Source organism: Manis javanica, chromosome 3, assembly GCF_040802235.1.
Source record: "Manis javanica isolate MJ-LG chromosome 3, MJ_LKY, whole genome shotgun sequence".
NCBI lineage: Eukaryota > Metazoa > Chordata > Mammalia > Pholidota > Manidae > Manis > Manis javanica.
In genome coordinates this window covers 163,373,257-163,386,504 of record NC_133158.1, presented here as the reverse complement: position 1 = coordinate 163,386,504, position 13,248 = coordinate 163,373,257, and the positions used below count along the sequence as shown (strand labels likewise).

The 13,248-nt window shown below is 41.3% G+C and overlaps 1 long non-coding RNA gene across 2 annotated transcripts in view; it reads left to right on the top strand.

Annotated features, from left to right (window-relative positions):
- Positions 1 to 12,984, top strand: part of LOC140848493 (uncharacterized) — a 35,303-nt gene extending 22,319 nt beyond the window's left edge. The window contains exons 2-4 of one of the 2 annotated variants that reach the window (XR_012129490.1): positions 9,284 to 9,440; positions 10,442 to 10,501; positions 12,731 to 12,984. This is a non-coding gene — a long non-coding RNA (uncharacterized lncRNA). Of the gene's footprint in view, positions 1 to 9,283; positions 10,225 to 10,441; positions 10,502 to 12,730 lie in introns of both variants that reach the window. The other variant, XR_012129489.1, reaches the window with a different exon arrangement.
- The last annotated feature ends 264 nt before the right edge of the window (positions 12,985 to 13,248 follow it).

The window sequence follows — 13,248 nt, the reverse complement described above, 5'->3', positions numbered from 1 at the left end:
TTAATTGTCAGTTTAGACTGTTCATATGGAATGGTTCTTCTTTCTGAGGTAAGCCTGCATTGCAATATACTTCCCTGTTAGCATGGCCTTCACTCAGAAATTGTGGTATTGAGTTATTGTTTTCATTTGTCTCCATATATTGCTTGATCCCTGTTTTTATTTGGTCATTGATCCATTGATTATCTAGGAGCATGTTGTTAAGTCTCCATGTGTTTGTGGGCTTTTCTGCTTTCTTTGTGTAATTTATTTCTATTTTCATACCTTTGTGATCTGAGAAGCTGGTTGGTACAATTTCAATCTTTTTGAATTTACTGAGGGACTTTTTGTGGCCTAGTATTGATCTATTCTTGAAAATGTTCCATGTGTACTTGAGAATAATGTGTATCCTGATGCTTTTGGGTAGTTTTCTGTAGATGTCTGTTAGGTTCATCTGTTCTAATTGTTCTGTACCTCTGTCTCCTTACTTATTTTCTGTCTGGTTGATCTGTCTTTTGGTGTGAGTGGTGTTTTGAAGTCTCCTAAAATGAATGCATTGCACTCTATTTTGCCCCTTTAATTCTTTTAATATTTGTTTCACTTATTTAGGTGCTCCTATATTGGGTACATACATATTTATAATCATTATATCCTCTTGTTTGACTGACCCTTTTATCATTATGTAATGTCCTTCTTTGTCTCTTGTGACTTCCTTTGTTTTGAAGTCTATTTTGTCTGATACAAGTACTGCTACTCCTGCTTTTCTTTTCCTAATAGTTGCATGAAATATCTTTTTCCATCCCTTGACATTTAGTCTGTGCATGTCTTTGGGTTTGAGATGAGTCTCTTGTAAGCAGCATATAGATGAGTCTTGTTTTTTTCACCACTCAGTGACTCTATGTCTTTTGATTGGTGCATTCAGGCCATTTACATTTAGGGTGTTTATCGATAGGTATGTACTTATTGCCATTGTAGGCTTTAGATTTATGGTTACCAAAGGTTCAAGGGTAACTTCATTACTTTCTAACAGTCTAAGTTAACTCACTTAGTATGCTATTACAAACACAATCTAAAGGCTTTTTTCCTTCTTTTTCTTCCACCTCCATTCTTTATATATTAAGTATCATATTCTGTACTCCTTGACTGACTTTGGGGGTAGTTGATTTGATTTTATATATGCCTAGTAATTAATTGGTCTACTTCCTTTACTTTTCTTACTTCCCTTACTTTATTTTCTCTGGTGACAGCTATTTACCTTTAGGAGCACTTCCACCTAGAGCTGTCCCTTTAAATATACTGTTAAAATGGTTTGTGGGAGGTAAATTCCCTCAACTTTTGCTTATCTGGGGATTGTTTAATCCCTCCTCGAAATTTAAGTGATAATCTTGTTGGGTCTCTATTCTTGTTCCAGGCCCTTCTGCTTCATTGCATTAAATACATCATGCCATTCCCTTCTGGCCTGTAAGGTTTCTGCTGAGAAGTCTGATGATAGCCTGATGGGTTTTCCTTTGTATGTGATCTTTTTTCTCTCTCTGGCTGCTTTTAATAGTCTGTCTTTGTCTTTGATCTTTGCCATTTTAATTATTATATGTCTTGGTGTTGTCTTCCCTGAGTCCCTTGTGTTGGGAGATCTGTGAACCTCCATGTTCTGAAAGACTATCTCTTTCTCCAGATTGGGGAAGTTTTCAGTAATTACCTCATCAGAGACACTTTCCCTTCTTCCCTTTCTTCTTCTTCTGGTACCCTTATAATGTGAATATTGTTCAGTTTGGATTGGTCACACAGGTCTCTCAATATTCTTTCATTCCTAGAGATCTTTTTTTCTCTCTGTGCCTCAGGTTCTTTGTTTTCCTGTTCTCTAATTTCTATTTCATTTACTGTCTCCTCTATGCTCCATTTTTGGATACTTTATTCTTCAATGTTTGTTTCTCATTCTTGAATTCCCCCCTGAGTTCTTGAATATTTTTCTGTAGCTCCATGAGCATGTTTATGATTTTTATTTTGAAATCTCTTTCAGGAAGATTGATGACTTTAGTTTCACTTGGCCCTCTTTCTGGTGTTTGTGGGACTCTGGTCTGAACCAGGTTCCTTTGATGTTTCATATTTATGTGTGGTGCCCCTTAGTGCCCATAAGCTCTGCTCTCTGGAGCTGCTCAGTCACTGGAGCGATGGCAGTGGTTGCAGGTGAGTGGCACTGGTATCTGTTGGGAGGAAAAAATCTCTTTCCTGCTTCCTGGTTTCTGTGCCTGTTTCCACTGCCAGGGCCAGTGAGCCAAGAATGCAGGGAGAAGCCTCTATCCTTTGTACTTGTAGCTGCCATAGGAGGGGCTGCCCTCTCATTGACCTGGTGCAATGGCAGGGGTAGCCAGTTTGAGAGTTGGTGCCAGTCAGGAGGAAGGAGCAGCAGTCTGCATATCATGGTGGGGGGCCTTGGAATTGCATAGCCAGCCAGGGGGATTGAGCACCTGAAGCTCCTGAAAGTTCCCAACCTGCTGGGCAGAGTGCACCTGAACAATTTTGTCCACCTGTCCTTTCTCCTGAGCAGCAAACTCTGTGCTATCCTTGCCCCTTTAGCAGCCCTCTTGCTGTTAGGAAGTCTGTCAGTCTGCTCGCCTTCCTTTTGAACTGCTATCCAGAGTGGCCGGTTATGGATACATATTTTCCACAAGCAGCTGGAATCTCAGTCTCTCCAAGTATTCTGCCTGTTTTAGCTTTCCAACCCCACTAGTCTCCAGAGCACCATGTAATGTAGGTTCATGCTCCCAGGTTAGATCTCCAGGGCTGGGTGTTCAACAGTCCTAGGCCTCCAACCCCTCCCTGCTCCATTTCTCTTCCTCTGGGTTGGGGGAAGGCCTTGGGTATCTCTGGATCATGGCTTTCATACTTTACCCTTTTCCTTGAGGTCTGCTCTTTTCCCCAGCTGTAGGCAGTCTGCTCAGCCTTCTTTCCTGTTGCTCTTTCAGGAGTAGATGTATTTGCTATATTTTCATATTATATGTGGTATTGGGAGGAGGTTTCTGTCTCACCTCTCATGCTGCCATCTTTAATTCTCTCCTTAATAAGATTCTTAAAGCAATATAGTTCTACTTTACTCCCAGTCCTGTGTGCTGCTTTTACAATATATATTACATCTTCATATGTTATAAAGCCTACAATGCAGTGTTATATTTTATTTTTGGTTTAAATTGTCATATGTCCTTTAAGGGAATCAAGATTTCTATAATGTCTTGTCTTGTACACAATTTTACCATGTCCAGTTCTTTCAGTGTTTTATGTATATTTGAATTTCTAACTGATGCCTGTTTCTTTCAGTCTGAAGAAATTTATTTAGCATTTTTTGAGGTATTATTCTTATGACAACAAATGTTCTCAATCTTAGTTTATCTAAAAATGTCTTTATTCGCTTTATTTGAGGAATTTTTTGCAGGACATAGAATTCTGGATTTTTTCTTTCAGTATTTTACAAATGTCACTCCGTTGTCTTTAGATCTTTGTTGTTTTAAAAGAAAACTGGCCATTATTTGTGTTTTGTCCTTTATGTAATATATTATTTTCTCTGGCTGCTTTTAAGATTTTACTTTCTCTTTGGACTTTAGCAGTTTGACTATGACATGCCTAGCTCTGATTTTCTGTTTATTTTGGTTTGGTTTCTCTCAGCTTCTAGGATCTATAAGTTGATTTTAACCAAATTTGAAGAAATTTAAGCCATCATTTCTTCAAACATATTTGTCTTCCCATTGTCTGTTTCTTTTCTTTCTGGGACTCCAGTTACATGTATGTTAGACTGCTTGATATTGTCTCTTAGGACACTGTGACCCTTTCATTAAAAAAAATTCTTTGTTGTCTATGATTTTCATATTGGAAAAGTGATACTGATCTTTTTCCAAGTTCAGTGACTTTTTCTTCTGCCATTACCAATTTGCTGTCAAGCCTATACAGCAAATTTTCATGTCAGATATTATATCTTTCCATTTTTAATTTTCTGTATTGTTCTTTTACATAGCTTCTGTACCTCTGCAGGGGACCTCCTCTATTTATCTGTTTTAATCATATTTTCTTTTAAGTGCTTAAAATTATAATAGCTTCTTTAAAGTCCTCATTTGATAACTCCAAAGTCTTAGTTATCTCAGAGTCAGTTGATAATGACTGATTTTTTTTTTCTTGACTATGGCTCACATTTTCCTATTTCCTATATTGTCTAGTAAGACATGATTGTATATTGAATCCTGGATTCTCTGATCTCTTTCTGAAGATTTGTGATTTTTATTTTGGGGAGCAGTTTCCTTGGTTGGACTCAAACTCCAAACTCTGTCTCCCATATGGTGGACAATTGCTGAAATATGCATTTACTTTTTTCTACATTCCAAATGTTGTTTTCTGCCAAGGCTTCTGCTGTTTTCTCCCAGGCATGCTTCATGAGTCAATTGAGAATTTGGGTAGCCTTTACCTGTGGACTGTAGGGCTTTACCTCTGTAGTTCTTTTACTTTCCAACCCTAGCAGTCCTGAGCTACATCCTCTGAGTCTTTAGGCTGCCGGACTGTGGATGTTTGCTTAAATTCCAGCTCCACTTTGTACGGACTGGGGAAAGCCTGCAGGTAGAATATGCACAAACCAACATCCACAGCTGTCCCCTTCTATCAAGCTCCTCCCTTCTCTGGCTGCTTTTGCTTACTCCTTAATGCTTTCAGATAGATTAGTTTTTCTTCAAGTTCATCCAGAGTTTATAACTGATATCTGCCAGAGAGTTTACCTGATAGAAGCTACTCTTGTTACAGAAGCACAACTTCCATACCTTAGACTTCTAATGTTAACTTTACCATTAATAAATAAATAAATAAATAAATAAATAAATAAATAAATAAATATATATATATACTTGCATACCAATTCATCAAGTTTTTGATATAGGGTCATGGCATTTTCTTAGGGTATGTATCTTTTTTGTGTGTATGTATGTGCACAGTTTCCAATTTGGATTTCTTTAAAAGTAGAACAAGAACTTAAAGACATCTGTGAAGTACAAAGCCCTCTTAGTGGTCTTAGACTCAACCTGAAAAATTATACTCACCTGACTTCAATAGGCCACAGCTGGCTTCAGCTTCAACCAGAAAGATACAGGACAGTCAACTCAGCAGGACAGCATCAGGTGTGCTACTTTTGTGGTGTTTTTGTAACAGTCAAGAGTCTAGTTTTTAGTGCTTTGAATGATAGCTCAGATGCAAGGGAAGGAGACCAGAACTGCAGGTATGAGCGTGAGACTATATTTTTAGATTATGGACATGATAGTGTCTCCCATCCTTTATTATGTCTTCTTTCACTTAGTAGGGACTTTGTCCCTTCTTTTGGAGCTACATTAGGACAGTTTTTTTTTCTCAATATGAGGATTATCTGCTCCTCAAATATTTGTTGGAATTCATTTGTAAAGTTATCTGAATATAGTATTTTGGGCAGATGTAAGATGTTGGAGGTAGCTCTTTGACATATTTCTTAGTGTCTACCACAGTTTTCTTTCTAACTTGGCAGTTTCGGTAATTTATATTTTCTTTTAGAAATAGTACATTCCATTCATATTTCAAAGTTACTAACACAGTGTTGGGGAAAATGTTTTGCTATGTATCTTTGGGTTTTTCTCTGCATTTGTTTTCTCCTTTATTCATTCTTAATTTTATAATGATGTGCTTCCTCTTGTTCTTGATTAGGCTGCCTAATGATGTATTAGTTGTATTGATTTTTCCCCCAAAAAACCTGCTCTTAAACTATTTAATTCTACTATTTGTTGTGCAAAAATTCATTTTTTTTGAGTTTATATTTTGCTTGAACTTCTTTTTTTTCTCTATTAACATTCTATGTTGAATGCTTATTTAATTTATTTTTATTCTTGTTTGTCTGGTAATGTAAGTGTTTGAGGTTATGATTCCCTCTGGGCACAATTTTGAATGTATCTCAGTTCTAATTTGTAATGTTATTATTTTATTTTTTAGCTGTTTAACAATTGTAATTTCTCTATTATCTTGAATCCAACCCAACAGTTAATTAGGAGAGATATTTCCCCCCAAATTTCCAAGTGTTTGGCTTTTCTATTTTCTATCCTTGCTACTTATTTATTGTTTTAGTGCACTGCCATCTTAGAATGTAGTTTTCATTATAACAGCTTCCTGGAATTTATGCCTAAAAGATGGTAATTTTTGTAAGTGTACCACAGCAACCTTGAAAGACATCATATTAATTATATTGCTCACATATTTTATATCCTTACACTAATTTTCATATATTTGATCTGTCAGGAATCTAAAGAGGTGTATTAAAGCCTTTTATTACTTTTATATTTTTGTCGGTTTCTCTTTGCATTTCCTATGATTTTACTTTACCAGTGGCAATACCTTGTTATTTGATTCCTAATGATTCATGACAGTATTATCTTCAGTGTGGACTGCAGCCTTCTTTATTGTGAAGTGATTTCTTCTGCCCCCGCACAATGCTTTTGACCTTGAATTCAACTTTGTCTAATAAACAGTGTCACATTGCCTACCTTGTGTCCATTCAGGCTTCTGCTGCTGGTCTGGGGGCAAGAGAAGGGGTGTGGCTGTCCATCTCTCTCAGGTTTGCTTGCATCATTTCCCCATGTATGGAGGGAGCCTCCCACACGGGCCCTGCTTCTCCCTTGGTTCACCCAAGCCCAATGTCTCCATCTTTCCTAGATGAGAGCCCTTCAGATCCTTCTGCCCGATGTTTTCAAGTTTTGTGAGCACTTGGGATGCACTGTGAGTAAGACATAGACCCTGCATCTTAAGGCCCTCTTACTGTAGTGGAGACAGAAGGATAAGTCACAGTACAGAATACTAAGAGTTACAACTGATGCAGCTTCTGCTCTGTGTAGGTGGCTGCTGTAGAACCCAGACAAGGGGCACCTTTCCAGCCCAGTCTTCCTGAGGAGGTGATATGGGTGACATACCTAAATAGGAGTTAACCAGGCATATGGCAAGGAATATGTGGGCATTCAAGACGGGGAGGATGCCGTGATCATTGGCATGGAAATAGGTGTTTACACACCTATTTCACCAAGAAGGCAACAGAGTTTCAAAGAAATGAGCCCAAGGTAGCAGTAGGTAATAGAATCAAGATTCCTGACTACAGAGTCTGTGCTCGGCCCACTCCAGGGTGTCACTTGCCCAAAGAACGTTTCCCCCTTGGTGGTACTTCATTTCCTCATCTTCTTCATGTATTTATGTTCCTAGTCATCACATTTTCTTCTCTAGTGACAAAGCTTTCACACTGAGGAGCAAATGACTGATAGCAGTTTAACGTCTGAGCTACATTCTCTTCAAATAGTTCTGTATTTTAATGAGTAAGTCAGAAGCTGAAAGAAGCACCTCTAGCAGTGGAACTGCACTTGTTGTTGAGGAAGTTTTGGGATATGTAGGAGCCTGAGAAGTTTTACCACCTGAGCTGAACCGAAAGCTGGTCTCATCCTCAGTATCCCTCTTTCTCCTTGATTTCCTATTATTGGTGTCCCTTCACTCACACAAGTTCCCAATTCCTTTATGCAAAGGAGTGTCTGACCCATCTCTTCTGTGGCTGAAGCCATGGAGGAGCTCTGGACCTCTGGGATGAGCGCACCAATAGGAGACACAGACTTCAGGGGCAGACAATGATGCTGCTCAATTTACAGACTAGTTCCTGCTACAATTTACGTTCCTGTTCATATCTAGGTTCTTCCTTCATTTGCAGGTCTTGTGAGAACTCCTTTTTCTTGGAGTCCTGGGCTTCCCTTCTCTGAAAAACGTTCGAGTTGCCGAGGATGCGTAGCTTACCAGTGTCAGAGGAAGCCAGCTTCTCCTGCCCTAGACCCCAGGCTCTGATTGAGTTTCTTCCATAAATTAATGCTTTTCCTTTCAGCCCAGACCCTCACACCCTGTTGAGGTGGGATGCACTCTGAGACCCTGAATCTGATTGTTCACTGCTCTAGGGGTGTGTTTGCCATGTGGAGGAAGGGAGGCCTTCCTTTAGCTTTTGTCTGCTTCCTGTTAGAGGGAGACAGGCGACCTTGCCAAGAGTCTGCTCAGTGACAGCCTTCTTGCTCACAGGCATTGTATTCTGTGGCTTTGCCTTTACTCAGCTTTGCTCATTCAACACTGATAGACAGTTACATATTTACCCTAAAGATTCCAAATTCCAATAATTGTTGCCTTGAAACCCAGGGATTCTCTAACTCAACATGAATTATGCTTGATTTTCCTTGTGTGTCCATTCAAGCAATTCAGTACACACACACACACACACACACACACACACACACACACACACACACACACACACACACTAGAAATACAGGCTATTTGCTACATCGCTCAGTTGACACTTTTACCTTCACTGAATGTAGTTTTCAAACTTAAAACCAGGGCACATGGTGGGGCATTCAGGGGCTTTTGTTTGGTTTGGTTGAAGTAAAAGACTACCCAATCAAAACCTGCGTAAGCAGAAAAAGAAAAAGGAGCTTTTGGCTCATTTAACTGGACCATTCAGAGTCACAGATGGTTCTAGACACGACTGGATTTAGGGTTCAAACAGGAACATATCAGGACTCAACCTCTCACGTCTCAGTTCTGCCTCTCTCTGTCGTGGCTGCAGCCTCAGGTTCCATGTGATAACCTGATGGTGGCAACAAGTCCCAAACTCTTTCCTCCTCACAGTTTAAATCCAGAAAGGAAGGCACCTGCCTCTGTCCCAGGAGCCCCAGAAGCATCTGATTGGCTCTGGTTAGGTCATCCCTAAACCAGTCGCTGTGGGCAGGAAAATGTAGTGTGCTGACTGGCTCAGACTCATGTTATAAAGTCACTTCCAGAGCTGGGCATGGGCTGGACCCACCCAGAACACACAGACTGAGTGTGGCAGAGCAGTTCCCCAGTGGGAGACAGATGTGTAACTAGCACAGCAGCGAGTGGACGGTGGGGGGCAGAAATTACAGATATCTACCATCCTGATAGGATCAAGAGGTTTTGAATTTCTAGACATAAAACCAGATTGAGAGATGAACATGAGGCCAGTGTATTGTCATTTCTGAGGCATGTTTTTTTGTGCAGTGACAAGCCTGTCACAGACTATCAGTGATTTATGGTCACGAACTGCTCCCTCAGTCCCTATGGTCTTTATAATCATTATATATATAATACCTACCAGGGAAAAGCGGCAGAGAAAAGACAGTGTCTCACCCAGTCTAGATATTGTTGGCAATTTTAAGAGAGATTGTTTTGAAACCTATTTATTGTATGTGCTCAGAACCTATAAATTGTTTTCAACATTTTCCAGATAAGTGTGAAATGCTCTGAAGGCTGCCAGCAAAACATCAAGTCAGACCATTGACAGAGAAAAGAAGAGAAACTTTTGGAGAAGATATCAATGTTTCCTATTAGCTTACATTCCATCTGAACTGGAGCGGCTGACCTGCAGAGGGAGGCAGGAGAGGGTAAAGGCATGAAATGCTGACCAAGCTGTTTACTAATGGTTGCAGTGGGAGAGATGCCCCCTTCATCATTGTAATGCTAAGGGAAACACCCATAGCTTCAAAGACACTGGAATCCATCTTCTTGCCAAACAAAACTTCATAGTATGAAAAAGAGACCTTAGCACAAATTTCTCTAGGCATCTTTTATTAACAGACTAAGGCTAACCAAGTGATCCTCTGAAAACTCATCAAATTTCCAGGAAGACAAGCAAAATTATTAGTCATGAAATATTCATTATTATTACTGCACATTTTAGGGTGAACACAGAACAGTGCATTTATTACATACAGTGATCTGATAGTGTTGCCAAGAGAGAATCATGCTGTCTAGATCAGAAAGTGGGGCAATGGAGGAATGGATACAGGTTAAATAAAAGCCATTCAGCCCAAGAGCTTCCACAGGAAACTTCTCTTCCAGTAGATGCAGGGCTTCCTGCCAGCTAGGGGAAGTATTTGGGCAAACTCATTAAAGGCAAAATGATTATAAGCTCCTAACCAATCATAGACCCATGAACTCTGAGGGAGCTTGTCTCTGGGGGCCTTGGGTGGTAAAATCACTGGGCTGGAAAGATTTATTTTTGTAAATTAACATGATGTATTATGTTTTCTGAAGGATTTTGGGGGCAAAGGCCAAGGGTCGCTCCTGTGGTCCGGAGGTCTTCTGAGGGATGAGCTTTAAGGACTTAGACAATAAGGGAGGAAATCAGAAGCAGACGTTGCTAGTGGCCTTATCTGATCCAGAGCTGTAAGATGTACCATTAAGTTTCATCTCTCTTTCCCCTTGTCTCATGGCCCATGTGCTTCTATGTAAAGGTCAGGGTACTTTCTGCCTGGAAATGGTCTTACCCAGAAAAGACCTGGGTGGTGGCCTGAGATGGTCAGCATTACTCTTGGTGTTAGATATTCCTTTACACATATTTTTTTGGTGTCTTTTCTTGTAATACCTTTCCTCCCACTTGTAGAGGTGAGATCCAGAAAGGAAGCATCCGGAATAGTTCTGGTTACAGCAGCCTCTCACTCAGGTAAAAGACCCTGTACATAGTTCAGCCTGGCTAACTGGGAGGCTGGAGTGGAATTTGAGGCCATAAGCTCCAGGGCACACATGAGGTGGCCCTGTAGGAGGCTGTCTCCAGGATGCAGGGCTCCCATGCTGGAAGGAGGGGAAGATGGGACAGATGGCCATGCAGACATGGACCCTGAATTTTTGGTGCCCTTATTCCAGACAAATTCAGCCTCTTCCCATCATTCATCACTACCTTAGGTGAAATTTAAACCTAGGTCATTCTAATGTCAAAGCTTATGCCCCTTTCCCTAAACCTTTGCTGCTCAGGGGCAAGGCCATGAAGTACAGGCAGAATTTACAAAGACAGAGGGCTAGGGAAAGAGGAGCCAGGAAAGGGCAGGGGAACAGGGACAAGCATAAGGATGAGAAGGCACTGGGTGTACTGGTGTGTAAGGTAGAAGGAAAATTGAGGAGACCTCTAGCCCTCGAACTGGAACCTCTTGGGGTGGCAGTAATGAAGAGGCCACGGTGCAGAAACAGCCACCAGGAAGGGGCTCTGCCTTTGGGAAGCAGGTGTAGTAGTCTGTGATGTTCTGGCAGACATAGGACATGATGACAGCAGAGGGTCAGAGACAGGAAACTAGTGGCCACTGTGATCATTGGTGACTGACCTCCCTGGACTCCGCACACGGGCTCATTAGTCAGGCTCGGTTTCCACTGGAAGGCTGTGCTATTGCCTCTTCCTGCTGCCCTGAGGACCTGTGGGCTGTGATTTAGGAGGCGCAGCTCCCAGGGCCTCCTCAGCCCTGTCAGTTGGAGGAAATTGAGGTTGCAAAGGCTCTTTCTTGGCGGATGTCCCACAATCTCCACAACCAAGTTATGACCAGATTTAGATTGAGTCACAAGTGTGAAAGAGTTACTAGCAGTAGAGGAAAGTGAGCTTAGAATGACAGAGCGGCTCCCTGTTAGCTGGTCTATATCACAAGTGATCAAGGAAAGCTCCTGGAGGTAAGCCAGCCTGCTGGATAAACAGATGCGGGGAAGGACTGCCAGGAAATAAATTGCCTTCACCTCACTCGCCATTTTGGGGCCAGTATGATAAGAATGCATTTGGTTTCCAAATAGTGGGGAAAAAGATGGCTGAAACAGATACTGACTCACATGGCTGAATGTCCAGAGGTAGAGAGCTCAGCCTTCAGGCTCGGCCAGACCAGGGCTCTGGCTCCATTTCTGTGGCCTTTCTGTTCTGCCGTCTGTGGGTCCGTTGCGTTCCCAGATGGCTTGCCTTAGAGTACAGATGGCTGTATCAGTTCTAGGCTTCACATCCACACACCACTCCATCCAGAGCAAGAGAGCTTCTCTTTTCCACACTGTCGAAAGTCCTAAGTTTCATTCTAACTGGACCAGTTACTACGGTGATGAGGAGGGGGTTATGTTGATGGATTTAGATCTTTTGGGGCTGTGGTCAGGAATGGGGGTGGTAAGTTAATCTCACTCAGACCTTGTGCTTGACTCACAATGGAGGTGGTGAGGGATAGATGTTGGGGGAGAGGGGCTGGCCAACAATGTCCTCTCTAGGGCTGGTCACATTCTCCCCAGGAAAAAGGACAAATACATCCATGCTGTGGTGTGTAGAGGAGAAAAAAATGGTAACACGGAGCCCGGGCCACAGCTGGAATGGACATAGCACTGCAGTGGAAAGGCTGTACAATGTGAGACCCTTTGTTCTTTTTGAAATTAATGAATTGCCTTATAAACACAGTATTAGGAATTCATACTAAATAGTTGATCCAAATGTAGCATTTACAAATGTGCTGCTTGCTTAAGGCAAGGTATTACTTGAGTTTGTAATGGTGTTTGCCAAGTAACTGGATACTTAAAGTGAATAATAAAAATTTATTATAAAGTGTTTAAAATAAATAACATTTTATTTTTTCTACAGAAATATACCATTTTCAGCAGTAGAGTCATCTGCTCTGACATTTTCCATAGCCTTGTTACAGAGAGAGAGCGAGAGACAGAGAGAGAGAGAGAGAGAGAGAGAGGACAGATGAAGATAGATGATATCAATAGATGAGAGAAAGATAGGTAGATATAGATTGATAGTGTGAAAATTGACAAAGGGAAGCCTCACAGACTTACTGCGTGGGGAGCTCCCATGCCCTACCACTCCTGGTCAACTGCAGACCTGGCAGGAAGGAAGAGACAAGAGAGTTTCCAACCCATGCTAATTTGACTCCTTTGCCAGTAGGAGGAGGGAAGAGTTTCTGCCTCTCCCAGCAACAGCCAGCCAATGAGAGACTGTTGCAACTCAGCCAATGAGCAGACACGTGGTACCCCCAGTTTCCGCCAGTGGACTTTCTTCTTAGAATGGCCCCCCGCTTCTCCACCTTACTTTTACAAAAGATCCGCTCTCCTTTGTTCTCTGGACATGTTTATGATTTTGCCATTGCTTGCTTGTCATGAATTGCAATTCTCTGCTGTTCCTGAATAAACCCATTTTGCCGGTAAAATAACTGATAGCTGTATTTTTAACAATAGATAGGTAGACAGGTAAGGCTAATTCTCTGCCTTTATCATATTTTTCCCAAAGTTCTTGAAGACACAGGCTTCTGGTTGCTTCCCTCTCAGTGAGACACAAAAAACGTTGATACCAGCTATTCGCCCACCCAAAATACAGTACAGCAATTCTCTGTCAAATTAATTTGAAACCCAGTATGTTCTCCTGGCTCGCTTTCCGTCTTTTTGGTGATTTGATTCAGGTAG